A 14,309-nucleotide genomic window follows, 5' to 3' on the forward strand; every position below is an offset into this window, starting at 1 on the left:
TATATATTGAATACATTGATATCAGGATCGATTGATCAAGATAATAATATACTGTTGAAGATATAATATAATAATATAAGCTAAATTAAACGATAATTCATCAGAGTATGTATGAAATACTTTGTATTATGAGGTAATATACTTGTGTATGTGTTGTATATAGTACATATTTTGAAGTTGATAGTCAATCAACTATATATATTGAATACATTGATATCATACGATCGATTGATCAAGTTAACAATGTACTGTTGAAGTTATAATATAATAATGTAAGCTAAATTAAACGATAATTCATCAGAGTATATATGAAATACGTTGTATTACGAGGTAATATACTCGTGTATGTGATGTATACAATACATATTACAAAGTTGATATATATATATAAGTACATATGTCTCGTATAGTGATGTCCGTAGTAGTTAAAAGCTAGCTAACTGAATCTATATATCCAAATATTTTGAATATTACGTTAATATCATATGATCGAGGTAATAATACACTATTGAAGTTATAATAATGAAGCTAATTAACCGATAATTCATCAGATTGATACATTGTATTAACGTAATCGAAATCTCCAATTGAATCTTTTTTAAACCCAATTTGACTTATCTCCTCAATTTTAATCTCAACCATTCATCATATTTGATCAACGGTCAATATTAAAATAAATTATCACTGTTTTTTTTCTTGAAATTAGGGGTGTGCATCGGCCGGTTCGATTTGATTTTATATATTATCGGTTTGGTTTATCGGTTATCGATTTTTAAATATGTTAAACCAATAAGATATTTTTTTATTGGTTTTTGGTTTATCAATTTTTAGTCCTTAACGTTCCGATTTTCAATTTAATCAATAAAAAAATATGCATAAAATAGAAATAGTAGCAACTAACAAGAAAAAAAATGAAATCTTAATGATAATTTTATTTTCTAGCCACTTTGTATCAAGTTAATAATAATTTTAGCCAAATCTTTTATCTCAAATTGAAATTTAAATTCTAGCACATCTTTTGATCAATTTGATCTCTACCGTCAATCAAAAATGATCCAACAGCTGAGATCTAAAACTTTTCTTCTTTTTTTCTAAACCAACAACAAACCCTAAACCTAATTTCATTCTAACAAAAAACATCCGCCTCTTTCTCTAGTTTCTCTCTCTAATCTGACGAAAACCTTCGCCCCCTCTCTTCCTCGACCTCCATGCCTCCGTCGCCGACGAATCCATCACCATCTACTGTCTTACCTGTATCTAGCCGAACTTCCACCGCACAATACCAAGCCGCTGCTCCAGCCAGCGCCACCAGCCGCCGCTGCAAGCAGCCATGCAGCCGGCGAACAAACCAACGAAGCTCCCCCACCGCCTCATTCTTTTCTCCGCTCAGCTGTCATCCCAACAATCATTAACTACCGGCGACCTACAACAGTAACACCAACAGCTGCCAGCAGTAGCAGTAGCTAGTCCATAGCCAACCCCCGGCAACCTCCCCCAGTTCGTCCTCCCTCGCCTCCCCGCCTCTCATTCGTCACATCCTCGCTGGAGTTGATGACTGACGAGGTTTTAAATGAACTTCTCTGCGATTATCATTTGGTTTGATTCCTCAATACCTCTAATTACATGTTTGATTGTTTTAAAATCAGATTCTTAGATTAAAAATTTTGTGATGTTTGACTGAAATTTGATTCAATTTGTTATTTTATGTGTTCATGTTCATGTATGTTGAATGCGCTGATTTGCTCTAAAATTACAACTAGGTTGCTGATTTCAATTTTTTCGAAATTGTTATTATTTAATTTGGTTAATCTCAGCGAAATTTGACTCACAAACATGAAATTAGATGTAGTCATTTGAGAAGTGGATTAGCTACTAGAAAATGGTTTAGTGTAGTTAATTGAAAGGTGAAGTTGTATTTTGAAATTAGTAAAGTGTAATCACTTGAAAATGTGAATTCATGACTTGAAATTGATTTAGTGTTGACACTTAATGTGAATTCATGACTTAAAAATGATTAACTTTAGTCAGTTGAAATGTGAATTAGAGAATTGAAAATGGTTAAGTGTAGTGTTTTGAAATGTGTACTAGTCACTTGAGAAGTGCATTAGCGACTTGAAAATGGTTTAGTGTAGTTACTTGAAAGGTGAACTTATGTTTTGAAATTAGTAAAGTGTAATCACTTGAAAATGTGATTTCATGACTTGAAATTGGTTTAGTGATAACACTTGAAATGTGAATTCATGACTTGAAAATGATTAAGTTTAGTAACTTGAAATATGAATTAGAGAGTTGAAAATGGAAGTGTGGTGTTTTGAAATGTGTACTAGTGACTTCAAAGTGATAAGGGTAGTCACTTGAGAAGTGGATTAGTCACTATAAAATGGTTTAGTGTAGTTACTTGAAAGGTGAACTTGTATTTTGAAATTAGTAAAGTGTAATCACTTGAAAATGTGAATTCATGACTTGAAATTGGTTTAGTGTTGGCACTTGAAATGTGAATTCATGACTTGAAAATGATTAGGTTTAGTCACTTGAAATGTGAATTAGAGAATTGAAAATGGTTAAGTGTAGTGTTTTGAAAATGGTTAAGTATAGTGACTTGAAATGTCAATTACCTATTAGAAAATAGTTCGAGTGTAGTAACTTGCAATGTGAATAAGTTATTTGAAAATTATTAAGTGTAGCGACTTTAAATTGCAAAATTGTGACTTAAAAACGGTTAAGTGTATTAGTTACTTGAAATTGTGAACTTGTGACTTGAAAATGGTTCGAGTGTAGTGACATGAAATATGTACTAGTAAATTGAAAATAGTTAAGTGTATGCACATGAAATATGAACTAATGACTTGATTTTTATATGTTTTGATGTAAACTTGCATACAGATGACATCCGGTGGTGACGGTGATCGTTCTCGTCCTGATAAGAGTTTGAAGTCAACTGCTAAGAAGAATTCTAGGACGCCTATAGACTCTAATAGAAAAACTTTAGGATTTTGTTTAAGTGTTTTGGATGTTGTTGGATTAATTATTAAGTGTTTTGGATTTTGGATTGATTGTTTAAGTGTTGTTGATTTGAATTGCTTAAATGTTTTGATAAGGTAATGCATTTTATGGTTATTTTATAAATGTGCATTACATGAGGCTGTATATATTGAATTAATTTTTATTTGGCAGGTGAGATGCAGAAAATGTAAATTTCTGCATCCAAAAATAAAAATGGAGAAAAGTGACGGATAGGGTCCCTTTTGTCCGTCGCTTTTTAAATCAGTAACTTGTTTTAAAGAAAAATGACGATGGTCGTCGCTTTTTTATTCATTATGCAGAACAAAAGGCGACGACCAACGTCACTTTTATTCATTATGAAGAATAGAAAGCGACGACCAACGTCGCTTTTTTAAAAAAATATATTTTATTTTTCTCAAATTACGACGGACAATGTCAATTTTTTTGGAAAAAAAATATTTTTTTCTTCAATAAAATGACGATGTCCATCGTTTTTTGTTCATCATGTGTTCTTCACATGAGGAATAAAAAACGACGCACAGTGTTGCTTTTTCTTAAAAAAAAAACTAAAAACTAAATTCCTAAAAGCGATGTGGTCCGTCGTAATAAAAGAGACGCAGGCCATCATTTTCAAAAAACAACGACCTTTTTTGCGATGTAAAATAAAGCGACGCTTTTCCGTCACTTTTGGCCAAAAAAGTGATACTGGCCGTTGCTTTTTGACATTTTTTTAGCAGTGAACAAAAGAACATACATAAATGTGAAATAGACCATATAAATATTGAGAATTATATTAATTGAATTAACTTGGAAAAAAGAAGAAGTAATAACGATGCGAATTGAACCCAACTCTCAATTGTCCATGGATGAATTTATCTTTACCATATGTAACAATTCATAGAATAATTTCATAAAGAAAAAGAGAAAGAAGACTGACTTACAAATTCAAGAGGTATGTATCTTATTCCGTATATTTGTAGAAGTATTTCCTTAATAGAGTCCTGTTTTAGGAGTATTTTTCTAGTTGAACAATAGAAAGAAAAATATTAATTAATATTTAGGAGTCCCATATATTTTAGGAGGTTTAGTTAATATAATAAAAATTAATTAAATAATAAATTGAAGAAAATAGTTAAAAGACAGTTTTATCTAAAGAAGAGTCTTTTAATGAAGGACAAAAACTTCAGATCACTTTTCTAAGGGTCTTCACACTTTTAATATTATAGATAAATCTATTTAAAATTTTGACTTCACTATAATTATGAAGTTACAATTTCATTAGAGCTAAAAAAAACTAATTATTTAAAAAAAAAATTGATATTATTTGTACTTAACAATATTGACCTAACTTTTCAAAATTAACACCAAGCCTTTTAATATTATGAAATAATGAAATTAATAATCAACTAATTTCAAAAGAAAAGACAAATTATCCTTAATTCTTTTTAATTTATCACATTTTTAGTAGCCGACTTGATAAATTATAAAATATATAAATAAAATGATAAAAATAGAAGTAATGAATCATAAAAAAAAAAATTAACAGAGGTAAATAAATAATAAATGTGAGAAACTATGAAAAAAATAGATGTCTCTCATGTTAGTAAACTCTAGCAAGTAAGTTGGGGGTTTGGGGCACAGGTGACAAAAGAGTTTTAAAATGAGGTGTAGGTGACACAAGTCTTAATTATTAGGTGGAGGTGACAATTACTTTATTATAGATTAAGAAAGTTGAGAAATTTTAAAAATAACCTACAAGTTTTTAAATTTACACTTTGATCCAAATGTTAGCCTATATAACGGAAAACGGAGGGAAAAAAAGGCGTCTTTCTCTCTCTTCTCACCCTTTGTTGATTTCTGTCTCTTAGCGATTTTTGTTGTTCATTGTTGTTGCTGCTTCATTCATCATTTTCTGCTTCATTATCATCATCTTCTACTTCATTATCATCTTTATCTTGTTCTTGTTGACCATTTGTTGTTTTTATTGTTGTTACCGCTACTGTTGCTATTTGACCAATTTCTTAGGTCAAATTTTGTTTCTAACATCACTTTCCACTTTGGCATTACTTCATAGGAGACGGTTGTAAGTCAAATTATGATTTTTAGCTGAATTTGTCATCTGGGTAACTTCTATTGTGTTGTTGTTTTTCAACAAAGGATAGAACCTAATCATGAATCTAATATAAAATCCATCTGTTTAAATAGATAAATCATATGTTGCGACAGATGAGACATCTGTTTCAAAGAAAGACTAATATGTTGGATTCATATTTAAACAGATGGCTCATCTGTTGTAACATTTGACATATATGTTGCAACAGATTAGTTACCTGTTGCAACAGAACCTGAACACGATTCCAACATAGGTTACAACAGATTAATAATTTGTTGCATCAGGTAAGTCATCTGTCGTAACAGGTTAATTATCTATTGCAACTGTCACTCATCTGTTGGAATCAGCTTCAAAGGTGACTTAGTTTTAACATCAATTCCAACAGGTGATTTATCTGTTGCAATAGATATTCATACCCGTAACATGAATCCCAACAGGTAAGAATCTGTTGTGACTCATCACTTACCTGTTGCAACAGATAACACATCTGTTGAGATTCATTCACGACACTATGAAATCACTATCAACTTTTTTTAACAAATGACTTTATTTAAGTACCACTAATGGAGGGATTAATAATAATAGGGGTGGATTGTTATGGTCATTGGGTCAAGAAGAGCAATTGATATGTATGACGTTGGAAGGAGGGTAAAATGCTAGAGACGATAGCTATGACAGTCCAAAGTGAAGTTTCGTATGATGATTTTATGAACTTAATCATTAGCTTTTATGGACTGAATTGTCAACCGGAAGAATTTGCCATCAGCTACATGCACAACTCCTTTGAAAATCAGAGGGTACTGCCTTTTAAGATAATCGATCAGGTTCGGTTGCATTCTTATCTAAGTGATTCAATCAGGCCGGTGTTAAGGGTGTACATGGTTGAAAAGACGAAAGAGAATAAGAACCAGAACGTAAAAGAAGAAGAAGAAGAAGAAGAAAAAAAAAAGATTTCTTTGATGATAGGTTGGATGATCTAGACATGAATATTCCAGATGATAATCAAACACCTATGCCTGTTGATCCGACCAATACGATGTGCAGTTCCTCTCAATCGACACAATCTGGAAATCTTCAAGAAGACGAGACCGACTTTTTTATTGGAATGTCATTCAAGGACAAGAATGAACTATCTAACACTTTGTTTATTTCTTGCGTGAAAAAAGATTTCAGAATAAAGAAGGTGATTAATTCGAGCAGTGTATTTTGCTTCAAATGTGCTAATTCGAACTGCAAGTGGTAAAGTACGCAAGTTCTGACAGATTCGTCATTCATAAACATGAAAAGAATCACACATGTGATTCAGAGCACATCTCGGGCCAAAATCCTCACGCCACGGCAAAGGTCCTCGGTGAATATTTCAGGAGTAGTTTCCCCGATGGCAAAGGCCCTTCAACAAGGCTTATGGCCAATTAACTCCTTAAAGATTTGGGTGTCCTGGTCAGTTATTGGAAGTTATATACGGCCATGGGGATTACCAAGGACCTATTTTGGGGGACACTCGAGCATGGGTATAAAGTCTTGGATGCTTACCGTTACATGATTGAGTCCATAAATCCCGAAAGTAAGACGGCATTGCATCTGGATGAAAAAGAAAGGTTCATGTACTTTTTTGTATCCTATGGTGCTTGGATTCAAGGTTTTCGACATTTGAGAAAAGGCATAGCCGTCGATGGTACCTTCTTGAGGAGCAGGTATAATGGAGTTCTGCTAGCGGTGGTGGCGTAGGATGAGGAGAATCACATCCTTTCTGTCACTTTTTGTATAGCGGACAAGGAATGTGATGCCTCTTATGGATTTTTTTTGAACAACTGCGACGCTGCGTCGAAGATACTGAAGAGTTGTGTTTTGTATCGGATAGGCGTCCAAGTATTCCAAAGATAGGTTCACTTTTCTTCACTTCAGCTTACTTTGGTTGTTGCATCAGGCATCTTGGAGAGAACATTTGAAACAACTATCACAAAGAAAGGGTCGTCAACCTTTTTTATAGAGCAGCTAAAGCATATAGTAGAGAGTAGTTTTTAGACCATTTCAATCAAATAGTGGATGTGAATCCCAAGGTAGCAGAATTTCTTGCACGTGTCGGTTTCGAGAGATGGAGCCGGTCATTTTGTCAAGAAAATAGGTACATTCTTATGAATTTAATGTCTTGTTTGATTTACAAGTTCAGTTTGATGTCATACTAAGTGATTCTTTTCTATAGGTACAATATTATGACATCAAACATAGCTGAATCAGTGAATTCATTGTTTGGCGATGAAAGAGAATTTCCCATTAAGGCTATGTTTGAAAAAATAAGCGAGAAATATAGCAATTGTTTTAACGAAAGGTGTGTGCAGTTTAAGTGCCTAGAAAAAAGAACCCGATTTGTTCTCGAAATCAAAAAGAAAATATCAACGAACATCAGTTTGGGGAATAGTTTATTCTCTCATAAAATAGCAGATTACAAATTTTGTATCACCGGTCATGGTGATGCTGCCACGGTCGATCTTCAAACAAGATCTTGTACGTGTAGAGTTTTTGACTTGGACAAAATAACTTGTCCACATGCTATGGCAGCCTTTCGAGCTGAAGTTTACGAGAACTCCTATCAATATTATTCGGTGGAAAAATATGAAATGACATATAGTGGGCATATTACTCCGGTGCCTCCCGAAGAATATTGGGTTGTTCCAGTAGAGCTTATGGGGAGATTAGTACCTCCTCCATATATTGACCCGAGCAATATCAAACCGGGAAGAAAGCCATATAAAAGGAGGCGTGGAGTTAGAAAATCATTTTCATCAAGATGAAACAAGTGCTCCATATGTAAGTGCACTGGCCACAAAAGAACTACATGCCCGAATCATAATCCACCATGATCGTTGTAATTGCAGAAACTTGTGTTGTTGTTTGTTTGTTTGTTGTGGACTTTTATATATTTAACTCATTGTTGTGAACCTAATGTTATCATTTATTATATATAAAATATCTTTTTTTTAAATAACTTGTGCATTAATAAAATGAGGCAAAACATGAACTTAAATAATACAGCAGACCACAATTATTCTCAACAGTTGCACGAACAACTGGAATGCTTTCCTCCAATAGATGAAAATCTGTTGAAACAGATGGATAATCTGTTGAAACCCAACAGATAACCAATCGGTTCCAACTGTTGAAAGAACTCAAAAGCCAAAATTGCTAGTGCTACTGGATTCAACATTGCCTCCAACCATCGACATGTTAACATGTATTAGATTAGAAGAAAACAGAATAAGAATTGAATAAGAATTAAAACGCCAAAGTCTGACTAAAAGTAAATTTTTCATTAAATGAAAAATAAAATACATTAGGTATAGATCCAATATAGAAAAATTAAAATACATACGCTAAAAGAAAAAACACATTCTAATTATTATTATCATCATCATCATTAATGACAGCGACCTATCAACTCGCAGTAGCAGGGCTCTCATCAGCCTCTGCATCTCTCTGAACATTGTCGCTCTCACAGCTACCAATTCGCTTTGCAGGTCATTAACCTGCCTTTGAATTTTCTGAACTGTATCGAGTAGAATAGTAATGTCTGGAAAAGGATCAGCCATATCTAGAACACACATGAATTGACAAATGTAAAGAAAAATGTTCACAATGTAATACAACGTATACGACCAACTGGTAAATTTACGCCATAAAAAAACTTACCTGAACGAGAAAGGAATATGCTCTTTGAAGAGAAGTGGTTAAAGATGTCACACGAAAGGAAAAAATGCAAGAAATAAATAGAGTTGAATGAAGATTGAGGGACCTATAATATAATCTAGATGTGTCAGGCCAAAAGGCAGGACTGTTCAGCTCCATTGTATTAATTACATTCAAACTGATGGCATTTTATTTTTCTGTGAAAAGTCATGACTTTTTCTTTTACACTAATTACTTCTTACCTTTTCATAGCGGTTTGAGACTCAATAAAAGTCGTTATTATTGAGCTGTTGCAACAGATCGTCCAATATTTTTAATAGATTTAGCATCTGTTGCAACAAATGGATGGATTGAATGTGCAATAGATGGCTATCAAAATAGATTTACCATCTATTGTAATAGATGGTTTGTATATACAACAAATAAGACATCTGATGCAACTTATGTATTATCTGTTACAATAGATGGACAATATGTATAAGAAGTTGGAGGAGATGTTTAGATATCTTCTGACAGCTGATTCATTAGTTTTAGTTTTAATAGATGGAGTATTCGATTCATTAGCTGTTTTGAACGTGTGAGATAAAAAGTCTTCACCCCTTTTTAATAGTCCCTCCGTTACGTATTAGTTGGGCCCCATGAGTTTCGCACACCAATTAATAAAAATATAAATTAAGTGATTGTTTTACCAAATTGGCTTTATTAATTATGATTAGAAAGTATAAATATGAATAATATACTTTATGTAGTCATTTAATAATAGGGGTAATCTTGAAAGAATATAATAAAATTCTCTTGATTTTATAAATAGGAAAACTAAATTGAAACAAACATATTTAGAAAGAAGTAATCACATGCGTGCAGATTAATTTAAAAAAAAGTCAGGTCTATCGCAACAGATTTACTATCTGTTGCAACATATAGATTATCTGTTGCAACAGATGGACCATATGCTTGGAGAAAATATTTTGATTTTTTCCAACAGCTGATTCGTCAGTTGCAACAGATGGAGATTTCAATTCATCAGTTGTTTTGAATGTGTTAAGATAAAAAGTCACGACTCTTCACACCTCCATTTTAATAGTCATCACATTCGTGAAGATGAATAAACAACACTGACATGTCTTGATGGGGTAGGAAGAATAAAATGCGTACAATGGATCCCATTTTCATGCATGCGAGTTATGTATATTATTGATCAGGCTACCGTGAAGACACATAAATTGCAATGATTTTGTGAATGCAGTTTTTTACCGATGATTAGACATTGATCCTTCAAACAAGATCCTAAATTGTACAGTTTAGTTTGATAGGTGTGAACTGATAAGGCTGAAGGGATCCAAGATGGTGGTGTCGATACCCTATTACAATTTAATGACACGATTTATGCACATGTTTTTGTGTTTGGAGAAGGGTTCAAATTTTTGGCGGCAGTGTAACTATCCAATAGTGATTGGACCGGTTTTAATGGCACAATGGACTTCTTAAAAGGCCTCCGAAGCCTCGCAATGCAGCAAACAACAATAGAACCAATAGATATTCCCCTGGTCCAAATTTATATGGATGGATTGGTGGAGCAGACTATTATACAACAGAAGGTGTTTGGGAGAAAACCTATGTGGGAAGAGGGAGGTTGAAAAGGCCATATATCATCTTAGTACTTGTTTAAGAGGATACAAAAGGTCAATTCCTCTTGACCATTCTTTTTTTTCTTTAATGACTGATGGATTTTCATTTTTGGATTACATTTTCACATTCGCAACTCATCTAGTTTTTTTATTTTTCATGTCAATTTCATAAGCTAATTTCGCTACATTTTCCTTCCGACCCTGTGTATCCTCTTAAACAAGTACTAAGATGATATATGGCCTTCTCAACCCCTCTCTTCCCGCACAGGTTTTCTCCTAAACACCTTCTGTTGTATAATAGTTTCCTCCAACAACCCATCCATATAAATTTGGACTAGGGGAATTTCTATTGGTTCTATCGTTGTTTGCTACATTGCAAGGCTTTGGAGCCCTTTCAAAAAGTCCATTGTGCCATTAAAACCGGTCCAATCACTACTGGATATTTATACTACCGTAAAAAACTTGAACCCTTCCCCAAACTTAACACAAAAACATGAGCATAAACCGTCATTAAATTGTAATGGTATATCGACACCACCGTCTTGGTCCCTTAGCCTTGCCAGTTCGAACCTAACAATCTTAACTGTAAAATTCCATATCTTGTTTAAAGAATTAATGCCTAATAGGTAAAGAACAAACATTCAAAAAATCATTCTACTGGATGTGTGTTTTCATGATAGGTTGATCAATAATACTTACCTCCCACATATGAAGTGGTTCTATCTTCAAGCAGCTTATTCCTCCGAACCCATCTTTACTCTAGCCTTTAACGTTGGCCGGGCAAAAGTGGATCCAATTTCACTTATTTTTGTCTGCAAACAAGAGAAATACATTTGATGTCAAACAAGAGAAGAACAAAAAGAAAATTACAAAAGGGTAACACAAAATTGAGTGAATCAATAGATGACCAATATGATGCAATATATTACCCATCTATTCAACCGATGAGGTATCGTTTGCAAAGTATGGATGACATGTTGCAACAGATGGGCCATCTATTGGAATAAATCAAACCAGCCTTGCTACTGGTTTGATTTCTTTAAAAATTTGCTCTGTCTGTTCTAACAGTTGATTCATCAGTTGCAACAGTTGAGGAAACTGTTGCAACACCACCACCAACAGCATCAACAACAAAGAAACAAATAAAACAATACCATATGTTCCAACACCATCCACAACAGAAACATCACATGTTCCAACACAACCACCACCCCCAACAACAGCACCACCAAAGTACCAAACAAAAGACATAAAAAAAATTATACTGATAACAAGGCTTTTTAAGTTCTCCCAGCAGATGAATTTTTTCACATATTTTAATAAAAACAATGGTTCATTCATTCAAGACTTAAAAGTCACCTTTTCTTTAATTTTCTCAATAAATAGCAAACTGGTAATGGGTAAATCATTGATAGCAAAAGATATAAATAACTAATTTAAATGACATACAAAGAAGAAGACGAGATAAAAAGAGCAACTTTGAACCATACCTGCATTGTCAAAAAAGCAAATGGATCAAAACATCCAGTTCAGTCGAGAAAAGATATTGATTGGTTGAGATTCCAAAGGATCCTCATCCGAAAGAAGAGAGAAAAGAGAGGAAAAAAGGAAACAACAAAGATAATTGAGAATAAAGAATAAAGAAGAGTTATGAGTTGAGTCTAGTCTAGACTACTTTATGCCTGAAGGAGAGAGAGTTCTAGGTATGGGGGTTTTTAAATATTCATTAATAACTTTTGAGGGGCACGAGGAGACGGTAACATTGAAAAGACCAGATAAGACTACTCACTCAGGAGATTTTTGAGTTATCAAAGTTGTACCGAGTAATATTTTTTACCGCTTTAGTATTTTAACTATTTTATCTCTGACAGGAAATACCTAAATTGCTTAATAAAAAAAGGGATCAAAAAAGATTTAAGTGCAATAGATGACTTAATCAGTTTAATAGTTTACAGCAGATTCATGATTTGTCACAACAAATGATGTAATCTATTTGATAGTTTACAACAGATGCGTAATATGTTGCAATATATTACCTAATCTGTTTGATTTGATCCAACAAAAAAGACATATGTTGCAATAGGTTGAACATTTGTTTATATATAATTTCAATTGAGTTCATATATTAGACTAAAACCTTAATTGAATGTGAGTTCTCATAGGGTCAAATACAACTTTAATTGAGTCTTTTGGCAATTTCATGATGAGACGATACTGCGTTCCTCCGACCAGAGTCGTCGATCTATCACTTTAAGCCGAGCCGATTCTTATTACCTTATATGTTAGACTAATACCTTAATTGATTAATCTAGGACTAGGGTACTAATACCTTGATTGAATAATCTGGGACTAGGGGTGAGTTCTCATAAGGTTAACTACAACTTCAATTGAGTCTTTTGATAATTGCATGATGAGACGGTACTGCGTTCCTCCTGACTAGAGTCGTTGATCGATAAATCTGAGTCGAACCGATTCTTACTACCTCATATGTTAGAGTAATACCTTAATTGATTAATATAGGACTAGGATACTAATACCCTAATTGAATGTAGGGTCAACTACAACTTCAATTGAGTTTTTTGTCAATTGCATGATAAGACGGTACTGCGTTCCTCCCGACTAGAGTCGGCAATCGATCACTCTGAGCTGAACCAATTCTTACTACCTCATATGTTAGACTAATACCTTAATTGATTAATCTAGGACTAGGGGTGAGTTCTCATAATATCAACTACAATAGATGACAATGCCTATTTGATAATTTACAACAGATGGGTAATCTATTGCAATATATGACTTAATTCATTTGATAATTTACAACAGATGGGTAATCTGTTGCAACAGATGACTTAATCTGTTTGATAGTTTACAACAGATTCGTGATCTGTCACAACAAATGGCTTAATCTGTGTGATAGTTTAAAATAGATGTGTAATATGTTGCAACAGATTCCATAATCTGTTTGATTTAATCCAACAAAAAAGACATATGTTGCACCAGGTTGTACATTTGTTTATATATAATTCAATTGAGTTCATATGTTAGACTAATACCTTAATTGAATGTGAGTTCTCATAGGGTCAACTACAACTTCAATTGAGTCTTTTGTTAATTGTATGATGAAATGGTACTGCGTTTCACCCGATCAGAGTCGGCGATCGATCACTCTGAGCCGAACCGATTCTTACTACCTCATATGTTAGACTAATACCTTAATTGATTAATCTAGGACTAGGGTACTAATACCTTGATTGAATAATCTAGGACTAGGGGTGAGTTCTCATAAGGTCTACTATCGATTAATCTAGGACTAGGGCTGAGTTATCATAGGGTCAACCACAATAGATGGCAACGCCTATTTGATAATTTATGATATATGGGTAATTTGTTGCGACATATGATAATCTATTTGATAATTTACAATAGATGGGTAATCTATCGCAACAGATGACTTAATCTGTTTGATAATTTACATCAGATTCGTAATCTGTTGTTACCTAATCTGATTGATAATTTACAACAGATGAGAAATTTGATGCAACATGTTGAAGATTTGTTTTTTACAATTTTAATTGAGTTCATTTGTTAGACTCCTAAATTGATTAATCTAGGACCAGGGGTGAGTTTTCACAGGGTCACTTCCTAGAGTACTCGGTCAACTACAACTTTAATTGTTTTTATATGATTTTAAAAATTACGCATATATTTTATGATTTTAAAAATAATTAAGATCATTTCGGACCAAATTAACATTTTCAAAACTACTTGTTATTCTTTTCCAAAATACAAATCAACCCATACAAAATATTTCATTATTTCAAATCTCAAGGTCTGGCTCTTTCTCTCTCACTCTCACTCAACAATACAGTACAGACAACAAC

General features: G+C 33.3%; 1 long non-coding RNA gene across 1 annotated transcript; it reads left to right on the forward strand.

Annotated features, from left to right (window-relative positions):
* The first annotated feature begins 1,123 nt into the window (after positions 1 to 1,123).
* On the forward strand, positions 1,124 to 3,051 carry LOC124897101. Its single transcript, XR_007053709.1, has 2 exons — positions 1,124 to 1,596; positions 2,884 to 3,051. It is a non-coding gene; the product is annotated as an uncharacterized LOC124897101 (long non-coding RNA).
* The last annotated feature ends 11,258 nt before the right edge of the window (positions 3,052 to 14,309 follow it).

This window comes from Capsicum annuum, chromosome 1 (genome assembly GCF_002878395.1).
Source record: "Capsicum annuum cultivar UCD-10X-F1 chromosome 1, UCD10Xv1.1, whole genome shotgun sequence".
Classification (NCBI taxonomy): Eukaryota; Viridiplantae; Streptophyta; class Magnoliopsida; order Solanales; family Solanaceae; genus Capsicum; species Capsicum annuum.